The sequence below is a fragment of the Podarcis cretensis genome (genome assembly GCF_951804945.1).
Source record: "Podarcis cretensis genome assembly, chromosome: 2".
In the NCBI taxonomy this organism is placed as follows: Eukaryota; Metazoa; Chordata; class Lepidosauria; order Squamata; family Lacertidae; genus Podarcis; species Podarcis cretensis.
In genome coordinates, this window is record NC_137171.1 from 9,010,964 (window position 1) to 9,031,783 (window position 20,820).

The 20,820-nt window shown below is 45.5% G+C and overlaps 1 protein-coding gene and 1 long non-coding RNA gene across 3 annotated transcripts in view; one reads left to right on the forward strand and one right to left on the reverse strand.

Annotated features, from left to right (window-relative positions):
- The window catches only part of LOC307210707 (claudin-34-like), a 219,286-nt gene that overhangs the window by 67,681 nt on the left and 130,785 nt on the right, over positions 1–20,820 (reverse strand). The gene's annotated exons all lie outside the window — the stretch shown is intronic.
- Positions 14,010–18,286, forward strand: LOC307210796. Its single transcript, XR_013836123.1, has 2 exons — positions 14,010–14,841; positions 17,101–18,286. It is a non-coding gene; the product is annotated as an uncharacterized lncRNA (long non-coding RNA).

Below are 20,820 nucleotides of genomic sequence, written 5' to 3' on the forward strand. Positions count from 1 at the left end.
GTGGATGCAGCACCACAAAAACATGGATCCAAGGCATGGATCCTCATGAATTCATATGATTTTTATAGTGAAACAAAATAAAAACACCATGATACTGCAGTCCACTTTTTAGTCTGTAAGCAGAACCAAAAAAACCACGCATCCAAAGTTTCGTGCTGCCGAAATGGAGCAAAAACATGGTTAAAAAACACGCATCCTGATGGATCCTCATGATTTTTGCATTAGATCAGCCCAAAGTCACCATCAGATCAAACATCATGGTCATGGGCACAGTATCCACCACAAAAATCACTGATCCATGGCTTCCTGGCGACATCGTATCCCAAAAACGTGGTTTTGAAGCACGGATCCTCATGGATCCTCATGCTTTTTGCATTGGGCCAATCCAAACTCACCGTCAAATCACACATCATGTCTAGGGTCACAGCTTGCACCACAAACAACTTGGCTCCACGGCTTCCTGGCCACTCCATGGCCCAAAAACGTGGTATTGAAGCACGGATCCTCATAGATCCTCATGATTTTTGCACTAGATCAGCACAAAGTCACCATCAGATCAAACATCATGGCCATGGGCACAGCATGCAACACAAAAATCACGGATCCACGGCTTCCTGGCGATACCGTATCCCAAAAACATGGTTTTGAAGCACGGATCCTCATGGATCCTCATGCTTTTTGCATTGGGGCAATCCAAACTCACTATCAAATCACACATTATGCCTGCACCACAAAAAAAAAACTCAGATCCACAGTTTCCTGGCCACTCCATGGCTCAAAAATGTGGTTTTGAAGCACGGATCCTCATGGATCCTCACTCTTTTCACATTGGGGCTCCCCAAACTCACCGTCAAATCACACATCATAGCCAGGGGCACACCCTGCACCACAAAAATCATGAGTTGCAATACAAAAATCACAAAAATGCCCTTACCTGCACTGTAATGTCACCACTGGAACATTATTCTTAGAGCCGATAGGAGAATATATGACTATATATTGTACCAATATATGGTTCATCTTCAAGAACAGATCAAATACATGCCAAAGTATTAAAGAGGAGAAAAAATATGAAACTGCTTACATACTGTCAACTAATATCCAGATTCAAGAAAGACTGTATGGCAAACATTTAAATCAGTGAAAAGACAGAATTTAAGTCCATCATAACAGAGTTCTACCTTTTGGGTAAAATTTATAAACTATTACTCAAATATGACACTGAGCCCGAACAAGCAAAACCTTATATGACAAAATGGATGCAAAAATTTTAAGAGCAGTTTACAGTGGAACAATGAGAACAATTATGAATAAAGGAATAACATTTACTGCAAGTTAGGCCCTAAAACAAAAATGGTACAGTGGAACCTCGGGTTGCAGACATAACCCGTGTCTGAGGCACGTCCGCAATCCACAGCGTTCACATCCTGAAGCGCCACGCCTGCACAGGCGCAATTTGGCGCTTCTGCGCATGTGCGAGTGGTGAAACCCGGAAGTAATATATAGTAGAAGAAATCTATATAAATATATGGTATTTCTCCAATATTTCTCCAATATTTCTCCAATGTTTGGAAAGCACAAGGTCGACAGAAAAAGACACCCAGAGTTTTGTGGACTGTGGCAGATGAGGACAGAGGGAGACTGCGATTTGGGGAGAATGTATCTTATTCTAAGTAAAGCTTAATCTCACAGAAACAGAAGATATGTTTGACTTTCTAGGAAAAGGCACTGCTGTTCAGATTGCGAGTTACACAACCTCACAATTGCTTAAGATCATGCAAACAGATCGATAGCCCATTCTAGTCCAATGCACTGATGTCCACAAAAACCGGACGGATGATTCAAGGAAGCTTCCAGGCTGGGCATGAAGGCACTTAGCTCTTCCCCCCTCCCAGAACTGATATTCCAGGACAAACCTTTGTTTTGATCCTGCACATGTGTTATGTACTGTACTCTGAGTATATTTCAACATGCATCTTTTGCTCATCTTTTGGGTTAACTGTGCAAATCGTTCCTGGCATCCTGAAAACTCAAAAGAGTTACAAAGGCACTTCTCCAGTTGTGCACTCTGTGGAGAATTCTGCTGCAGAAACCGCCTACAGCTGCCTAGAGTGACGTGCAGAGAAGATGTTAGGATCTTCCAAATTACTGCTTCAAAGGAGCATCTGAGGCCACTGTAACTGTTTTTGTTCTTGGGGAAATTTTCTAATCACAAAGCCAGGATTCCCAAGAACTAAAAGGGTGGAGATCTGGGAGGGTGACGGAGAACTTCGTGCTGCTCCCTTAGGTTTTGCAGACAAGGAGGAGCCAGGAGATTTGGAATATTACCCAAAGAAAAATACAGCAGGTGAAGGGCCTGTGGCAGGGAGGAGGGGAAACCTGGCACCCTACTCTGCTGCCTATTTGCACAATTCATGTAGCAGTATAGAGCATGCGCAGCAAAACCTCATTGCCTTTCGGAATACTGCGTTTGCTGCTTCCCGTTTAATACCACCAGCCTTATCCCACACAAGTTTTGAATCATGCCCCACAGCCAGGCGATGTTCCTCCGGCCTCAAGGGGAGCCTCTTTTGCAGGGCTAGTGAGTCTAGGCCTAGGCCAGGTGAAAAGGGCTTTGTAGGGAGTGGCCTTCACACTCACAGCCAGGCAAATTTATTCATACCACACCATATGGCAGCCATTTTGTGTTTTGCTTTGTTCTCATTGGTAGCCAATTGGTGGACTGGCCCATGTAGCACTATCTCAGAATTGGTCTGGCTCCGTATAAGGCAGCTTCTTCTGTTCTTATCATATGAAATACCCCACTTTGTATATTAATAGGAGCACAGGATGTTCTGCATTAATATCATAAAAGGCGGCGGCGGGGGGGGGGGGGGATCTCATAAGCGAGATGTCCAAATGTGTTTTTACGCTTGGGGGGCTGCTGCGTCGCTTGTTCCTGAACCTTTTCTTCCTCCCAAATGCCCTGAAGATCCATTGCACACCTTGACTTGCATGCAACCTCCTCTCTCTTATTTGCTCAGTGAACCAGATGGAGAGAAGGAGGAATGAAGGAAAACAGAAATCCGGCCTGAGAACGGAGGTCCCTGTCAAGAGAATGGCCAAGATCTCCTCAGGTGAGGATGAAAGGGGAGGCAGGGAAAAGCAAAGAGCCCCTGAAAACAAACCTGCACTCGGGAAGAACTTGTTGGCTAAACCCCTGCACGGAAGTGTATCTGCATGAAGACGGTCAGCACTTTTCTATTGGATGGGTGTCACTGAGCAGAGTTTTCAGTGGAGATGGTGTATCCGGATTAAGTGGGGGAAACAGAACGGGAGAGCATTTGGGTGTCGATGATGTCATGCACATACATAACTGGACTTGCGTATTTGACGGGGTGAGCTCCCGTTGCTCGGTCCCAGCTCCTGCCAACCTAGCAGTTCCAAACCACGTCAAAGTGCGAGTAGATAATAGGTACCGCTCTGGAGGGACGGTAAACGGCGTTTCTGTGTGCTGTTCTGGTTTCGCCAGAAGTGGCTTAGTCATGCTGGCCATATGACCCGGAAAAACTGTCTGCGGACCAACGTCGGCTCCCTGGGCCAGTAAAGCCAGATAAGTGCCGCAACCCCAGAGTCGTTCGCGACTGGACTTAACTGTCAGGGGTCCTTTACCTTTACCTTTTTAAAAGCACTGCACACTGCCATGCGATGTGAAAGTGCTTCATCTTATCAGGGTCACAACTCCTGAAATGAATGGATGGCTCGAATACTCCATTTGCTGCCTTCCTTCAAACATTAACATTTGTGTATGCTCTAAGGTGTTTAAAATAGTCAAAAAGATGACAGCTTTTAATTCCTCTGAATTTGATATCTACTTTAGATTTTTAAAGGCTGGCTCCCAAAGTTATTTCAGGTGAAATCACACACACACACACACACACACACACACACTTCAGTGGAAACTGCATGCAGCTGAGCAGCTCACATTCGGAGCATCAACACAGAAAGGAAAGGAAAGAAAGCAGCACAAATATTTTGACGGAAGTGTCTTAGGAAAGCGATTTTAAATCATGGGCACCTAGGTTCTGAAAATGGTATTGCCTGTATTGGTGTGAGTGATGGGGTCCCATGGCACAAATTCCATGTGGTCCCAGTGCAAAGGAAAAGAGCTAAGATCTTCTCCCTTACTATGATATCCAAACAAGATATGATGGGGAAGAAGAATGAGAGGTTTGTAAGGAGTCTTCAATAATTTTGCCACGGCAATTCTTATGGTTCAGGGCCTCATGCTATTAGCCTTTCTTGTACATGGAGATCCTTTATGAAATGCATTCAGGCCCATCAAACAAATCTGTACTGAGATACACATACTTTATCACCATTTTTACTGCTGGAACTGCTCTGAATCTGACTTCAGGAAGAACGCGTTTTAACTGCACAGTGTCCTGGAAAAGACACTCTGCATTGGGAAAGAAGGGAACTGAGTTCCCTCCCATTTTCCACTTTCCTGATGTTTCAAATGACCAGTACCCTGGAGTTTTGATTTGTGTTGTTGTCAGGATTCTAACTGTAACTGTAACTGACCTAAGAATTCTGCAGAGCAGTTGCTCCTGTGGCTGGCCGGCTGCTCAGGCGAACGTCAGCTCAGTGGCAAATACCTGCTTTGTTCCTGGCACGCTAGACTCCGGCTGAGGAAGGCATTTCATGTAAGTTTATGGATTAAACATTCCTCACTATGCCATCAGCTGTGTTTATGCTCAGTGGAAAAAGATTGGTGCAGTAAAGGTAAAGGGACCCCTGACCATTAGGTCCAGTTGTGACCGACTCTGGGGTTGCGGCGCTCATCTCGCTTTATTGGCCGAGGGAGCCGGCATACAGCGTCTGGGTCATTATTAAGCCGCTTCTGGCGAACCAGAGCAGCGCACAGAAACACCGTTTGCCTTCACGACGGAGCGGTACCTATTTATCTACTTGCGCTTTGAAGTGCTTTCGAACTGCTAGGTTGGCAGGAGCAGGGACAGAGCAATGGGAGCTCACCCTGTCGCGGGGATTCGAACCGCCAACCTTCTGATCGGCAAGTCCTAGGCTCTGTGGTTTAACTCACAAAACAGCGAAATTGTGAGCAGCTTCTCATCCACAACAGGTTGCTGAGGTTCTGGCCATTTTCACAGGAACAATGCAACAGTAGATTAAATCAGAAGCAGTGTGCTGGAAGAAAGTCTGAGTTGCGGCTTCTCTGGATCAGATGTTTCTACCTAACCAGGGGGTGGGAGAGAGCAGGGGAACACTTTCTTTTGCTGCTTCTTTCTGTGCATGGAAGGAAGAATGCAGGAGGAAGGATGTCCTTCAATGACTAGACATGCTTGTTATTCCCTCTCTCACTGCATGTTGTCTTCTCTTTTGTTTCCAGGATGTCTGCCAATGTCTCCCCTGGTCCCCTCCTCTCCAAACCCCCCATGCGGGTGAAAGAAGGCTCCCTGGCAGTCAGGTGGCTGAGCTTAGTTTCCAGCCTCCAGATAACTGCATTCCTGGTGGATATTTTGGCCTTGCCGATGTGCATTGCATCCACACTCAGTGTCAACTGGAGAGTGTGGCGTGTGGAAAACATCAAGGGCATTGGCTCTGGAAACATCTGGGTTGGAATCTGGCAGGTCTGCTTTTGGAAAGACCCTTCTAACGACGGCAACTCTTTTTGGCATTGCGAAGATCTCAATGAGCAACATCCAACCCTCCCGAGGGAAATTTTTATTGCACAGAATTTAATGGCATTAGCTTCCATTATGAATTCAGTGGCCCTAGGATTAATTTCATTTACCTTGTACAATGTGTTCAAGCCCAGAAAACATAAGGATTTTCTCTTAACCTTTTTTGGGCTTGGAGCTCTGCTGAACTTATCTGCAGGAATACTCGTCCTGATTTCTGTGGTATGGAACATGTCTGCTGTCTTACAAAATGGGGAAATTGACTTCCCCGAAACTTTTGAATTGCCTCAAATTCCCAGCGAGCAGCATATTGGACCTTCTATTTATCTAGGCTATATCGCTGCGGGTTTCCAGCTGCTGAGTGCAGCATTGGTTGGGATGGAGAGATGTTGCATCAGGACCACCACAACAGATACATCTCTAATAGAAACTGTAGTGGTGATTACCCCAGGAAGTGGGATGAAAAGCCAGAGTCAAACTACTTGTTTGAAGTGTGGTTCTTTGCTGGATCTAGTATTTCAAGAGAAATCCTCCACAGTGGAGATGGAGGAAAGCTGTGCAAGTGATCTTGTCATTCCCAAGGAATCCTGCGCAGTAGAGATGGAGGAAAGCCGTACGCTCACCTGAAGGACATCATAGCCCACCTGAAGTCCCAAAACATACTATTATACATGTTATACCCTACAACAGGGAGTCATAAACTATCAGACCCAGATCAACGCAGATCGCTCCATACACGGATGGATCTGCGTGGATCAGGATATGATAGTTTTGTTTTGGGACCTCAGGTGGGCTTTGATGTCCTTCAGGTGAGGAGGCCCTTTTTATGACAAGTAGTTATTTATTTATTTATTTATTTATTTATTTATTTATTTAAGATTTTGTTGATTTACAAAAGTGTGCAATGTCTCTCTTTCATGTTTTTTCCCCCGTGTAACATTTTTATAAATCATTTTCATTTGTTGAGACATTAGGAAGAATAGGGGAAATAGGTGGAGGGGGGTAACGATGGGTGGGGGTGGGGTCGGGTGGCGATTTTTCTATTTTACTTACTATACGTAGGGTTTGGTGTTAGCATTGTTTGTGCAGGTTCTTTGCTGTTTGCTTGTAATTAATAAACCAATTAATAAACCAATATTAATTAAAATATTGACTCTGTTCGCATGATCTTGGCCGGTCTTAATGCACGCTCTCGTCCCGTTTTTCAGAGCCTCCTCCAGAGCAGACCCACTAAAGCCTAACTGGTGGGTCTACTCCTGTGTAGGATTCAGTTCTTGATAATTGTGCACTTGGGTCTGGGTTAAAGTGGATCTACACGGATCCTCATGGATCCTCCACTTTTTTAAAAATAACTCCAACAAATGCAGTGTCAAATCACACCTGGAAGGCATGCCTACAGACTGGACTATCAAAAACGTGGATGCAGCACAACAAAAACATGGATCCGAGGCATGGATCCTCATGAATTCATATGATTTTTATAGTGAAACAAAATAAAAACACCATGATACTGCAGACCACTTTTTAGTCTGTAAGCAGAACCAAAAAAACCACGCATCCACTGTTTCGTGCTGCCGAAATTGAGCAAAAACATGGTTAAAAAACACGCATCCTGATGGATCCTCATGATTTTTGCATTAGATCAGCCCAAAGTCACCATCAGATCAAACATCATGGCCATGGGCACAGTATCCACCACAAAAATCACTGATCCATGGCTTCCTGGCGACATCGTATCCCAAAAACGTGGTTTTGAAGCACGGATCCTCATGGATCCTCATGCTTTTTGCATTGGGCCAATCCAAACTCACCGTCAAATCACACATCATGTCTAGGGTCACAGCTTGCACCACAAACAACTTGGCTCCACGGCTTCCTGGCCACTCCAATGGTCATGGAGGGTAATTCACAGGAAATGTGTGGCTTACAGTGTTTCTTTTTTAAAAAAAGATCTGTTTGCAAAAGGTTTGTATAGAAAATCAATTAGTAATAGGTCCTCAAAACACCTGGGGAGGTACTGCTGCTAGAAACTATTCCCCCTCCCCGCCCGTCCCACTTCTAATGCAAACCCCCTTCCTCAATCAAGATGGGATTTCAGCTAAAATAGAGTTGGACAACTTGGGGGTTTCAGCAGGAAATTCAAGGCATCCACCTGCCTGAATGAGACTGGATTCCCTGCTAAAACGAAGAAGGGGGACTGTTTAGGAGAGAGATCCAGACAAACCTGCTTTTGAATCAGGGTGGGGTTTGCCTGAAATCCCGCCCAGCTGAGCAGAATTTAAGCCAGCTGCCTGGCTCTTGGCAGGATGGCACACCGAGCCTCCTCACATCTGTTCAAAGGAGGCTGCAAAGCGGGGGGACATGCTTGTATCATTTCGTGGTCTTCTTTATTTCTGTGTTCTTGTTTATTTCTATGCTCTTTTAGATGTGGCTTCATAGCCGAGTGGGGGATTTGAACCCCGGTGCCTCCCAGGTCCTTGTTTGGCAGTCTAACCAATAGGCCACACTGCCTCTCCATCTTCCTGCTTGAAGCAGCCCTTAATTGGGGACCTATATTCCTGCATAAACCAGCTTTCTTTTTAGGACTGTGAACTTGGCTTTGCAACGCCGGTAGCCGTACCGTACACCAAGAATCCTGGAAACTGTAGTTTGTTAAAGGTGCTGGGAACTGCAGCTTTCTTAGGGTTCTGGAAACCATATTGAGCTCTTTGGAATTCTCAGAGATTTTTTTTGGGGGGGGGGGCTGTTAATAGATGCTGCGATATGGTACCATGTCGTCCCAGTGCAAAGGAAAAGAGCTAAGATCTTCTCCCTTACTATAATATCCAAACAAGATGTGATGGGGAAGAAGAATGAGAGGTTTGTAAGGAGTCTTCAATATTTTTGCCAAGGAAATTCTTATGGTTCAGGGCCTCATGCTATTAGCCTTTCTTGTACATGGAGATCCTTTATGAAATGCATTCAGGCCCATCAAACAAATCTGTGCTGAGATACACATACAGTATCACCATTTTTACTGCTGGAACTGCTCTGAATCTGACTTCTGGAAGAACGTGTTTTAACTGCACAGTGTCCTGGAAAAGACACTCTGTTTTGGGAAAGAAGGGAACTGAGTTCCCTCCCATTTTCCACTTTCCTGATGTTCCAAATGACCAGTACCCTGGAGTTATGATTTGTGGTGTTGTCAGGATTCTAACTAGACTGTAACTGACCTAAGAATTCTGCAGAGCAGTTGCTGCTGTGGCTGGCCGGCTGCTCAGGCGAATGTCAGCTCAGTGGCCAACAGCTCAGTCTTCTTGAGGCTCAGGAGCACCTAGCAAATACCTGCTCTGTTCCTGGCACGCTAGTCTCTAGCTGAGGAAGGCATTTCACGTAAGTTTATGGATTAAACATTCCTCACTATGCCGTCAGGTGTGTTTATGCTCAGTGGGAAAGGATAGTTGCAGTAAAGGTAAAGGGACCCCTGACCATTAGGTCCAGTCGTGACCGACTCTGGGGTTGCGGCGCTCATCTCGCTTTATTGGCCGAGGGAGCCGGCATACAACTTCCGGGTCATGTGGCCAGCATGACTAAGCTGCTTCTCGCGAACGAACATCAGCTCAGTGGCAAATACCTGCTTTGTTCCTGGCACGCTCGACTGTAGCTGAGGAAGGCATTTCACATAAGTTTATGGATTAAACATTCCTCACTATGCCATCAGCTGTGTTTATGCTCAGTGGAAAAAGATAGGTGCAGTAAAGGTAAAGGGACCCCTGACCATTAGGTCCAGTTGTGACCGACTCTGGGGTGGCGGCGCTCATCTCGCTTTATTGGCCGAGGGAGCCGGCATACAGCGTCCGGGTTATTATTAAGCCGCTTCTGGAGAACCAGAGCAGCGCACAGAAACGCCGTTTGCCTTCCTGACGGAGCGGTACCTATTTATCTACTTGCACTTTGAAGTGCTTTCGAACTGCTAGGTTGGCAGGAGCAGGGACCGAGCAATGGGAGCTCACCCTGTCGCGGGGATTCGAACCGCCAACCTTCTGATCGGCAAGTCCTAGGCTCTGTGGTTTAACTCACAAAACAGCGAAATTGTGAGCAGCTTCCCATCCACAACAGGTTGCTGAGGTTCTGGCCATTTTCACAGGAACAATGCAACAGTAGATTAAATCAGTAGCAGTGTGCTGGAAGAAAGTCTGAGTTGCGGCTTCTTTGGATCAGATGTCTCTACCTAACCAGGGGGTGGGAGAGAGCAGGGGAACTTTCTTTTGCTGCTTCTTTCTGTGCATGGAAGGAAGAATGCAGGAGGGAGGATGTCCTTCAATGACTAGACATGCTTGTTATTCCCTCTCTCACTGCATGTTGTCTTCTCTTTTGTTTCCAGGATGTCTGCCAATGTCTTCCTGGGTCCCCTCCTGGCCAAACCCCCCATGCGGGTGAAAGAAGACTCCCTGGTGGTCAGGTGGCTGAGATTCGTGTCCTGCCTCCAATTATCCGCATTCCTAATGGATATTTTGGCCTTGCCGATGTGCATTGCATCCACACTCAGTGTCAACTGGAGAGTGTGGCGTGTGGAAAACGTCAAGGGAATCGGCTCTGGAAACATCTGGATTGGAATCTGGGATGCCTGCTTTTGGAAAGACCCTTCTAACGACGGCAACTCTTATTACCATTGTGAAGATCTCAGTGAGCAATATCCAACCCTCCCGAGGGAAATTTTTATTGCTCAGGACTTAATGGTCTTAGCTGCCGTTATGAATTCAGCAGCCCTTGTATTACAGTCATTTGCTCTTTCCAATGTGCTCGAGCCCGGAAAACACAAGGATTTTCTCTTAACCTTTTTTGGGCTTGGAGCTCTGCTGAACTTATCTGCAGGGATACTCGTCCTGATTTCTGTGGTATGGAACATGTCTGCTGTCTTACAAAATGGGGAAATTGACTTCCCCGAAACTTTTGAATTGCCTCAAATTCCCAGCGAGCAGCATATTGGACCTTCTATTTATCTAGGCTATATCGCTGCCGGTTTCCAGCTGCTGAGTGCAGCATTGGTTGGGATGGAGAGATGTTGCATCAGGACCACCACAACAGATACATCTCTAATAGAAACTGTAGTGGTGATTACCCCAGGAAGTGGGGTGAAAAGCCAGAGTCAAACTACTTGTTCGAAGTGTGGTTCTTTCCTAGATCTGGTAATTCAAGAGAAATCCTCCACAGTGGAGATGGAGGAAAGCTGTGCAAGTGATCTTGTCATTCCCAAGGAATCCTGCGCAGTAGAGATGGAGGAAAGCCGTACGCCCCAAAGCTCACCTGAAGGACATCAAAGTCCACCTGAAGTCCCAAAACATACTATTATACATGTTATCCCCTACAACAGGGAGTCGTAAACTATCAGACCCAGATCAACGCAGATCGCTAAATACACGGATGGATCTGCGTGGATCAGGATATGATAGTTTTGTTTTGGGACTTCAGGTGGGCTTTGATGTCCTTCAGGTGAGGAGGCCCTTTTTATGACTAGTAGTTATTTATTTATTTATTTAAGATTTTGTTGATTTACAAAAGTGTGCAATGTCTCTCTCTCATGTTTTCTCCCCCCATGTAACATTTTTACAAATCATTTTCATTTGTTGAGACATTAGGAAGAATAGGGGAAATAGGTGGAGGGGGTAACGATGGGTGGGGGTGGGGTCAGGGGGCGATTTTTCTATTTTACTTACTATACGTAGGGTTTGGTGTTAGCATTGTTTGTGCAGGTTCTTTGCTGTTTGCTTGTAATTAATAAACCAATTAATAAACCAATATTAATTAAAATATTGACTCTGTTCGCATGATCTTGGCCGGTCTTAATGCACGCTCTCGTCCCGTTTTTCAGAGCCTCCTCCAGAGCAGACCCACTAAAGCCTAACTGGTGGGTCTACTCCTGTGTAGGATTCTGTTCTTGATAATTGTGCACTTGGGTCTGGGTTAAAGGTGGATCTACACGGATCCTCATGGATCCTCCACTTTTTAAAAAATAACTCCAACAAATGCAGTGTTAACTCACACCTGGAAGGCATGCCTACAGACTGGACTATCAAAAATGTGGATGCAGCACAACAAAAACATGGATCCGAGGCATGGATCCTCATGAATTCATATGATTTTTATGGTGAAACAAAATAAAAACACCATGATACTGCAGACCACTTTTTAGTCTGTAAGCAGAACCAAAAAAACCACGCATCCACAGTTTCGTGCTGCCGAAATGGAGCAAAAACATGGTTAAAAAACACGCATCCTCATAGATCCTCATGATTTTTGCATTAGATCAGCCCAAAGTCACCATCGGATCAAACATCATGGCCATGGGCACAGTATCCACCACAAAAATCACTGATCCATGGCTTCCTGGCGACATCGTATCCCAAAAACGTGGTTTTGAAGCGCGGATCCTCATGGATCCTCATGCTTTTTGCATTGGGCCAATCCAAACTCACCGTCAAATCACACATCATGTCTAGGGTCACAGCTTGCACCACAAACAACTTGGCTCCACGGCTTCCTGGCCACTCCATGGCCCAAAAACGTGGTATTGAAGCACGGATCCTCATAGATCCTCATGATTTTTGCACTAGATCAGCACAAAGTCACCATCAGATCAAACATCATGGCCATGGGCACAGCATGCAACACAAAAATCACGGATCCACGGCTTCCTGGCAACACCGTAGCCCAAAAACATGGTTTTGAAGCACGGATCCTCATGGATCCTCATGCTTTTTGCATTGGGGCAATCCAAACTCACTATCAAATCACACATTATGCCTGCACCACAAAAAAAAAACTCAGATCCACAGTTTCCTGGCCACTCCATGGCTCAAAAACGTGGTTTTGAAGCACGGATCCTCATGGATCCTCACTCTTTTCACATTGGGGCTCCCCAAACTCACCGTCAAATCACACATCATAGCCAGGGGCACACCCTGCACCACAAAAATCATGAGTTGCACTACAAAAATCACAAAAATGCCCTTACCTGCACTGTAATGTCACCACTGGAACATTATTATTAGAGCCGATAGGAGAATATATGACTATATATTGTACCAATATATGGTTCATCTTCAAGAACAGATCAAATACATGCCAAAGTATTAAAGAGGAGAAAAAATATGAAACTGCTTACATACTGTCAACTAATATCCAGATTCAAGAAAGACTGTATGGCAAACATTTAAATCAGTGAAAAGACAGAATTTAAGTCCATCATAACAGAGTTCTACCTTTTGGGTAAAATTTATAAACTATTACTCAAATATGACACTGAGCCCGAACAAGCAAAACCTTATATGACAAAATGGATGCAAAAATTTTAAGAGCAGTTTACAGTGGAACAATGAGAACAATTATGAATAAAGGAATAACATTTACTGCAAGTTAAGCCCTAAAACAAAATTGGTACAGTGGAACCTCGGGTTGCAGACATAACCCGTGTCTGAGGCACGTCCGCAATCCACAGCGTTCACATCCTGAAGCGCCACGCCTGCACAGGCGCAATTTGGCGCTTCTGCGCATGTGCGAGTGGTGAAACCCGGAAGTAATATATAGTAGAAGAAATCTATATAAATATATGGTATTTCTCCAATATTTCTCCAATATTTCTCCAATGTTTGGAAAGCACAAGGTCTACAGAAAAAGACACCCAGAGTTTTGTGGACTGTGGCAGATGAGGACAGAGGGAGACTGCGATTTGGGGAGAATGTATCTTATTCTAAGTAAAGCTTAATATCACAGAAACAGAAAATATGTTTGACTTTCTAGAAAAAGGCACTGCTGTTCAGATTGCGAGTTACCCAACCTCACAATTGCTTAAGATCATGCAAACAGACCGATAGCCCATTCTAGTCCAAGGCACTGATGGCCACAAAAACCGGACGGATGATTCAAGGAAGCTTCCAGGCAGGGCATAAAGGCACTTAGCTCTTCCCCCCACCCAGAACTGATATTCCAGGACAAACCTTTGTTTTGATCCTGCACATGCATCTTTTGCTCATCTTTTGGGTTAACTGTGCAAATCGTTCCTGGCATCCTGAAAACTCAAAGAGTTACAAAGGCACTTCTCCAGTTGTGCACTCTGTGGAGAATTCTGCTGCAGAAACCGCCTACAGCTGCCTAGAGTGACGTGCAGAGAAGATGTTAGGATCTTCCAAATTACTGCTTCAAAGGAGCATCTGAGGCCACTGTAACTGTTTTTGTTCTTGGGGAAATTTTCTAATCACAAAGCCAGGATTCCCAAGAACTAAAAGGGTGGAGATCTGGGAGGATGACGGAGAACTTCGTGCTGCTCCCTTAGGTTCTGCAGACAAGGAGGAGCCAGGAGATTTGGAATATTACCCAAAGAAAAATACAGCAGGTGAAGGGCCTGTGGCAGAGGGGGGGGGGACCTGGCACCCTACTCTGCTGCCTATTTGCACAATTCATGTAGCAGTATAGAGCATGCGCAGCAAAACCTCATTGCCTTTCGGAATACTGCGTTTGCTGCTTCCCATTGAATACCACCAGCCTTATCCCACAAAAGTTTTGAATCATGCCCCACAGCCAGGCGATGTTCCTCCGGCCTCAAGGGGAGCCTCTTTTGCAGGGCTAGTGAGTCTAGGCCTAGGCCAGGTGAAAAGGGCTTTGTAGGGAGTGGCCTTCACACTCACAGCCAGGCAAATTTATTCATACCACACCATATGGCAGCCATTTTTTGCCATCCACCATGGCAGCCATTTTGTGTTTTGCTTTGTTCTCATTGGTAGCCAATTGGTGGACTGGCCCATGTAGCACTTTCTCAGAATTGGTCTGGCTCCGTATAAGGCAGCTTCTTCTGTTCTTATCATATGAAATACCCCACTTTGTATATTAATAGGAGCACAGGATGTTCTGCATTTATATCCTAAAAGGCGGCGGCCGGGGGGGGATCTCATAAGCGAGATGTCCAAATGTGTTTTTACGCTTGGGGGGCTGCTGCGTTGCTTGTTCCTGAACCTTTTCTTCCTCCCAAATGCCCTGAAGATCCATTGCACACCTTGACTTGCATGCAACCTCCTCTCTCTTATTTGCTCAGTGAACCAGATGGAGAGAAGGAGGAATGAAGGAAAACAGAAATCCAGCCTGAGAACGGAGGTCCCTGCCAAGAGAATGGCCAAGATCTCCTCAGGTGAGGATGAAAGGGGAGGCAGGGAAAAGCAAAGAGCCTCTGAAAACATCCCTGCACTCGGGAAGAACTTGTTGGCTAAACCCCTGCACGGAAGTGTATCTGCATGAAGACGGTCAGCACTTTTCTATTGGATGGGTGTCACTGAGCAGAGTTTTCAGTGGAGATGGTGTATCCGGATTAAGTGGGGGAAACAGAACGGGAGAGCATTTGGGTGTGGATGATGTCATGCAGATACAGAACTGGACTTGCGTATTTGACGGGGTGAGCTCCCATTGCTCGGTCCCAGCTCCTGCCAACCTAGCAGTTCCAAACCACGTCAAAGTGCAAGTAGATAAATAGGTACCGCTCTGGAGGGACAGTAAACGGCGTTTCTGTGCGCTGCTGTGCTTTTGCCAGAAGCGGCTTAGTCATGCTCGCCATATGACCCGGAAAAACTGTCTGCGGACCAACGTCGGCTCCCTGGGCCAGTAAAGCCAGATAAGTGCCGCAACCCCAGAGTCGTTCGCGACTGGACTTAACTGTCAGGGGTCCTTTACCTTTACCTTTTTAAAAGCACTGCACACTGCCATGCGATGTGAAAGTGCTTCATCTTATCAATGGTCACAACTCCTGAAATGAATGGATGGCTCCAATGCTCCATGTGCTGCCTTCCTTCAAACATTAACATTTGTGTATGCTCTAAGGTGTTTAAAATAGTCAAAAAGATGACAGCTTTTAATTCCTCTGAATTTGATATCTACTTTAGATTTCTAAAGGCTGGCTCCCAAAGTTATTTCAGGTGAAATCACACACACACACACTTCAGTGGAAACTGCATGCAGCTGAGCAGCTCACATTCGGAGCATCAACACAGAAAGGAAAGGAAAGAAAGCAGCACAAATATTTTGACGGAAGTGTCTTAGGAAAGCGATTTTAAATCATGGGCAACTAGGTTCTGAAAATGGTATTGCCTGTATTGGTGTGAGTGATGGGGTCCCATGGCACAAATTCCATGTGGTCCCAGTGCAAAGGAAAAGAGCTAAGATCTTCTCCCTTACCATAATGTCCAAACAAGATGTGATGGGGAAGAAGAATGAGAGGTTTGTAAGGAGTCTTCAATAATTTTGCCACGGCAATTCTTATGGTTCAGGGCCTCATGCTATTAGCCTTTCTTGTACATGGAGATCCTTTATGAAATGCATTCAGGCCCATCAAACAAATCTGTACTGAGATACACATACTTTATCACCATTTTTACTGCTGGAACTGCTCTGAATCTGACTTCAGGAAGAACGCGTTTTAACTGCACAGTGTCCTGGAAAAGACACTCTGTTTTGGGAAAGAAGGGAACTGAGTTCCCTCCCATTTTCCACTTTCCTGATGTTTCAAATGACCAGTACCCTGGAGTTTAGATTTGTGTTGTTGTCAGGATTCTAACTGTAACTGTAACTGACCTAAGAATTCTGCAGAGCAGTTGCTCCTGTGGCTGGCCGGCTGCTCAGGCGAACGTCAGCTCAGTGGCAAATACCTGCTTTGTTCCTGGCACGCTAGACTACGGCTGAGGAAGGCATTTCATGTAAATTTATGGATTAAACATTCCTCGCTATGCCATCAGCTGTGTTTATGCTCAGTGGGAAAAGATAGGTGCAGTAAAGGTAAAGGGACCCCTGACCATTAGGTCCAGTTGTGACCGACTCTGGGGTTGTGGCGCTCATCTCGCTTTATTGGCCGAGGGAGCCGGCATACAGCGTCCGGGTCATTATTAAGCCGCTTCTGGCGAACCAGAGCAGCGCACAGAAACACCGTTTGCCTTCCCGACGGAGCGGTACCTATTTATCTACTTGCACTTTGAAGTGCTTTCGAACTGCTAGGTTGGCAGGAGCAGGGACCGAGCAATGGGAGTTCACCCTGTCGCGGGGATTCGAACCGCCAACCTTCTGATCGGCAAGTCCTAGGCTCTGTGGTTTAACTCACAAAACAGCGAAATTGTGAGCAGCTTCCCATCCACAACAGGTTGCTGAGGTTCTGGCCATTTTCACAGGAACAATGCAACAGTAGATTAAATCAGTAGCAGTGTGCTGGAAGAAAGTCTGAGTTGCGGCTTCTCTGGATCAGATGTCTCTACCTAACCAGGGGGTGGGAGAGAGCAGGGGAACTCTTTCTTTTGCTGCTTCTTTCTGTGCATGGAAGGAAGAATGCAGGAGGAAGGATGTCCTTCAATGACTAGACATGCTTGTTATTCCCTCTCTCACTGCATGTTGTCTTCTCTTTTGTTTCCAGGATGTCTGCCAATGTCTCCCCTGGTCCCCTCCTCTCCAAACCCCCCATGCGGGTGAAAGAAGGCTCCCTGGCAGTCAGGTGGCTGAGATTAGTGTCCGGTCTCCAGATAACTGCATTCCTGGTGGATATTTTGGCCTTGCCGATGTGCATTGTGTCAACACTCAGTGTCAACTGGAGAGTGTGGCGTGTGGAAAACATCAAGGGGATTGGCTCTGGAAACATCTGGGTTGGAATCTGGCAGGTCTGCTTTTGGAAAGACCCTTCTAACGACGGCAACTCTTATTACCATTGTGAAGATCTCAGTGAGCAACATCCAACCCTCCCGAGGGAAATTTTTATTGCACAGAATTTAATGGCATTAGCTTCCATTATGAATTCAGTGGCCCTAGGATTAATTTCATTTACCTTGTACAATGTGTTCAAGCCCAGAAAACATAAGGATTTTCTCTTTCGCTTTTTTAGGCTTGGAGCTCTGCTGAACTTAGTTGCAGGGATACTCGTCCTGATTTCTGTGGTATGGAACATGTCTGCTGTCTTACAAAATGGGGAAATTGACTTCCCCGAAACTTTTGAATTGCCTCAAATTCCCATCGAGCAGCATATTGGACCTTCTATTTATCTAGGCTATATCGCTGCGGGTTTCCAGCTGCTGAGTGCAGCATTGGTTGGGATGGAGAGATGTTGCATCAGGACCTCCACAACAGATACATCTCTAATAGAAACTGTAGTGGTGATTACCCCAGGAAGTGGGATGAAAAGCCAGAGTCAAACTACTTGTTCGAAGTGTGGTTCTTTCCTAGATCTGGTAATTCAAGAGAAATCCTCCACAGTGGAGATGGAGGAAAGCTGTGCAAGTGATCTTGTCATTCCCGAGGAATCCTGCGCAGTAGAGATGGAGGAAAGCCGTACGCCCCAAAGCTCACCTGAAGGACATCAAAGTCCACCTGAAGTCCCAAAACATACTATTATACATGTTATACCCTACAACAGGGAGTCGTAAACTATCAGACCCAGATCAACGCAGATCGCTCCATACACGGATTGATCTGTGTGGATCAGGATCTGATAGTTTTGTTTTGGGACTTCAGGTGGGCTTTGATGTCCTTCAGGTGAGGAGGCCCTTTTTTATGACTAGTAGTTATTTATTTATTTATTTATTTATTAATGATTTTGTTGATTTACAAAAGTGTGCAATGTCTCTCTCTCATGTTTTCTCCCCCCATGTAACATTTTTACAAATCATTTTCATTTGTTGAGACATTAGGAAGAATAGGGGAAAGAGGTGGAGGGGGGTAACGATGGGTGGGGGTGGGGTCGGGTGGCGATTTTTCTATTTTACTTACTATACGTAGGGTTTGGTGTTAGCATTGTTTGTGCAGGTTCTTTGCTGTTTGCTTGTAATTAATAAACCAATTAATAAACCAATATTAATTAAAATATTGACTCTGTTCGCATGATCTTGGCCGGTCTTAATGCACGCTCTCGTCCCGTTTTTCAGAGCCTCCTCCAGAGCAGACCCACTAAAGCCTAACCGGTGGATCTACTCCTGTGTAGGATTCAGTTCTTGATAATTGTGCACTTGGGTCTGGGTTAAAGGTGGATCTACACGGATCCTCCACTTTTTTAAAATAACTCCCACAAATGCAGTGTCAAATCACACCTGGAAGTCACGCCTACAGACTGGACTATCAAAAACGTGGATGCAGCACCACAAAAACATGGATCCGAGGCATGGATCCTCATGAATTCATATGATTTTTATAGTGAAACAAAATAAAAACACCATGATACTGTAGACCACTTTTTAGTCTGTAAGCAGAACCAAAAAAACCACGCATCCACTGTTTGTGCTGCCGAAATGGAGCAAATACATGGTTAAAAAACACGCATCCTGATGGATCCTCATGATTTTTGCATTAGATCAGCCCAAAGTCACCATCAGATCAAACATCATGGCCATGGGCACAGTATCCACCACAAAAATCACTGATCCATGGCTTCCTGGCGACATCGTATCCCAAAAACGTGGTTTTGAAGCACGGATCCTCATGGATCCTCATGCTTTTTGCATTGAGCCAATCCAAACTCACCGTCAAATCACACATCATGTCTAGGGTCACAGCTTGCACCACAAACAACTTGGCTCCACGGCTTCCTGGCCACTCCAATGGTCATGGAGGGTAATTCACAGGAAATGTGTGGCTTACAGTGTTTCTTTTTTAAAAAAAGATCTGTTTGCAAAAGGTTTGTATAGAAAATCAATTAGTAATAGGTCCTCAAAACACCTGGGGAGGTACTGCTGCTAGAAACTATTCCCCCTCCCCGCCCGTCCCACTTCTAATGCAAACCCCCTTCCTCAATCAAGATGGGATTTCAGCTAAAATAGAGTTGGACAACTTGGGGGTTTCAGCAGGAAATTCAAGGCAGCCCCCTGCCTGAATGAGACTGGATTCCCTGCTAAAACGAAGAAGGGGGACTGTTTAGGAGAGAGATCCAGACAAACCTGCTTTTGAATCAGGGTGGGGTTTGCCTGAAATCCCGCCCAGCTGAGCAGAATTTAAGCCAGCTGCCTGGCTCTTGGCAGGATGGCACACCGAGCCTCCTCACATCTGTTCAAAGGAGGCTGCAAAGCGGGGGGACATGCTTGTATCATTTCGTGGTCTTCTTTATTTCTGTGTTCTTGTTTATTTCTATGCTCTTTTAGATGTGGCTTCATAGCCGAGTGGGGGATTTGAACCCCGGTGCCTCCCAGGTCCTTGTTTGGCAGTCTAACCACTAGGCCACACTGCCTCTCCATCTTCCTGCTTGAAGCAGCCCTTAATTGGGGACCTATATTCCTGCATAAACCAGCTTTCTTTTTAGGACTGTGAACTTGGCTTTGCAACGCCGGTAGCCGTACCGTACACCAAGAATCCTGGAAACTGTAGTTTGTTAAAGGTGCTGGGAACTGCAGCTTTCTTAGGGTTCTGGAAACCATATTGAGCTCTTTGGAATTCTCAGAGATTTTTTTTTGGGGGGGGGCCTGTTAATAGATGCTGCGATATGGTACCATGTCGTCCCAGTGCAAAGGAAAAGAGCTAAGATCTTCTCCCGTACTATAATGTCCAAACAAGATGTGATGGGGAAGAAGAATGAGAGGTTTGTAAGGAGTCTTCAATAATTTTGCCAAGGAAATTCTTATGGTTCAGGGCCTCATGCTATTAGCCTTTCTTGTACATGGAGATCCTTTATGAAATGCATTCAGGCCCATCAAACAAATCTGTGCTGAGATACACATACAGTATCACCATTTTTACTGCTGGAACTGCTCTGAATCTGACTTCTGGAAGAACGTGTTTTAACTGCACAGTGTCCTGGAAAAGACACTCTGTTTTGGGAAAGAAGGGAACTGAGTTCCCTCCCATTTTCCACTTTCCTGATGTTCCAAATGACCAGTACCCTGGAGTTATGATTTGTGGTGTTGTCAGGATTCTAACTGGACTGTAACTGACCTAAGAATTCTGCAGAGCAGTTGCTGCTGTGGCTGGCCGGCTGCTCAGGCGAATGTCAGCTCAGTGGCCAACAGCTCAGTCTTCTTGAGGCTCAGGAGCACCTAGCAAATATCTGCTCTGTTCCTGGCACGCCAGTCTCTAGCTGAGGAAGGCATTTCACGTAAGTTTATGGATTAAACATTCCTCACTATGCCGTCAGGTGTGTTTATGCTCAGTGGGAAAGGATAGT